The 2,441-nt window shown below is 40.5% G+C and overlaps 1 non-coding gene across 1 annotated transcript; it reads left to right on the forward strand.

The window, feature by feature from the left end:
- The first annotated feature begins 259 nt into the window (after positions 1-259).
- Positions 260-362, forward strand: LOC122149719. Its single transcript, XR_006163293.1, has one exon. It is a non-coding gene; the product is annotated as a U6 spliceosomal RNA (small nuclear RNA).
- The last annotated feature ends 2,079 nt before the right edge of the window (positions 363-2,441 follow it).

Consider the following 2,441-nt stretch of genomic DNA (forward strand, 5'->3'; position numbering starts at 1 on the left):
GAGACTAGCAGATGGAATTCAGGGTGTTGGCAGGGCCATGTTCTCTCTGAAGCCTCTAGGAGAAGAGCCTTTCTTGTCTCCCCCAGCCTCCACAAGCTCCAGAAGTTTCTTGGCTTATGACAGTGTAACTCTGAGATCACATGGTTATCTTCCCTCTGTCTGTCTCTCTGTCTCTTCATCTCTTCCCACTCACGTGGGATTAGGATCCACCCTACTCCAGTACGACCTCATGCTGTTGTTGTTGCTGTTATTTGCCATTGAGTCGGCCCCGACTCATATACTAAAATTGGAACGATACAGAGAAGATTAGCATGGCCCCTGTGCAAGGATGACGACCTCATGCTGACAGATAACATCTTCAAAGATCCTATGTCCAAACAAGGACACTTTTATGGCATCAGGGGTTAGAACTTCCACATGAATTTGGGGCAGACACAATTCAACCCATAACACCTTTTGCTCACCAGGCTGTCCTCTACATGACTTGAAGCTCTTTGGCCTTTACATGTAATACAGGCTGACGCAACCTCATTGTAATGCAGCTATTTAAAGTTAGGAGTAAATGCTCTGCTTGAAATAAATTGAAAGAAGTATAATTTTAAAGGCGTGTTGGGTTGCCTGGGCCTGAGCAGTGCCACCCTGGATCCCTGGCTGTGGCCAGCTCTCCAGGGCAACCTTGCTGGCACTATAGCCTTGCCAAGACCTTCAGGCAGGGTTGCCCCACTGCTCAGCTATCTACAGGCTGCCAGCATGCCCTCCCCATTCTTACCAGGAACCAGTGCATCTGGCAGGATGGGTGAAAGGCTGAAACCCCTAACCTCATCATGGGCTAAGGATGCTTCTCTTTCCTCCTCACTGCAGGGTGGAATTAAAGCTTCTCAGTCTGTGTTTTCTATGTAAAAGCCTAGTCATGTCAGACCAAAAAGATCTGCTCTTAGTTGCAGCTTGGAACTAGAAAATTTCATTTTCAAGCACCTAATACTTACAAAACGTCACGATGCCTCGGAAACAACAGAAGATCACAGTCCACACAAAGAAGCAGGATAAAGTAGTAGAAACAAGGGAGCAGGATACAGACCCAGAACACATCCCTGAGGAAGAAGCAGCCTTGGAACTCTCTGATAAGGAATTCAAAAGAATTATCTTTAGGTATCTTCAAAGGATTGAGAGACAGACCAAAGAAAACACAGAGAAAACCTTACAAGAATTTTGGAAGAAAATACAAGAACAAAATGACAAATTAAATGAAAAATTAGAAATAATTCTAAATCTACAGATAGAAATCCAAAAGATTAATACTAAATTGTCAGAAATAGATAACACATTGGAAGGGCAAAGGAGAAGAATTGATGCGATGGAAGACAGAATTAATGAGATGGAAGAAAAATACCTGAATACTTCCATGGAAAAGGATCAATCAGAAAAAAAATCAAAACAAAACGAAGAAAGCCTAAGGTTCATGTGGGATACCATCAAAAGGAATAACTTACGTGTCATTGGAATTCCAGAACAGGAAGAGTAAAACAAAACCACTGAGAAAATTGTCCAAGCATTGCTGGAGGAGAACTTCCCTGAAATGATGAAAGATGAGAATATACCCATCCAGGAAGTCCAATAAACCCCAAACAGGATAGACCCCAAAAGAAAATCACCAAGACACATCATCATCAAACTCATCAAAACCAAAGACTAAGACAGAATCCTGAAAGCCACACGGGAAAAACAAAAAGTTACGTACAAAGGACAGCCAGTAAGAATAAGCTCTGATTTCTCAGCAGAAACCATGCAAGCAAGAAGGCAATGGAATGGTATATATAAAACTCTGAAAGAGAAAAATTTTCAACCAAGAATTATCTACCTGGCAAAATTGTCCCTCAAACATGATGGTGAAATTAGGAGATTTCCAGATAAGCAGAAACTAAGGGAATTTGTTAAAACCAGACCAACCTTACAAGACATCCTAAAGGGAGTCCTTTGATCAGAGAACCAAAAATAGCAAATAACAACAGACCATTAATACACAAGATAACATAACCCAGAAACAACAGCTATGGACATATCCAAAGTAAAATGAGCTTACAAGATTGTGAACAGGAAACCAGAGACATCAATTGGCAAGTGAGGACAACTACACACAAAAAGAGGGAAAAGACTGTGTAGTCACAGAATTTCTAAATGGTGAGGAAGTTAAGAGAGTTTCTAGATAGAATGGAATGTTCTAAACATGGGGATAAAATTATAAGTCATAGGGTAACCTCAAAGAAAAATGATAAACCTTCACATCACAATAAAAAAGAGGAACAGCACAAATATTCAGCATATATTAAAACAACAGCAACAAAGGAAATGATGACACGATTCATAAACATAACAAGCTCAGCACAGAAAATAATATGGAACAAAGAAACCAGGAACACCATGAAAAAACACATCGCAAAATG

This window comes from Orycteropus afer, unplaced genomic scaffold, assembly GCF_000298275.1.
Source record: "Orycteropus afer afer isolate SDZICR_OR568_19922 unplaced genomic scaffold, OryAfe1.0 scaffold00042, whole genome shotgun sequence".
NCBI lineage: Eukaryota > Metazoa > Chordata > Mammalia > Tubulidentata > Orycteropodidae > Orycteropus > Orycteropus afer.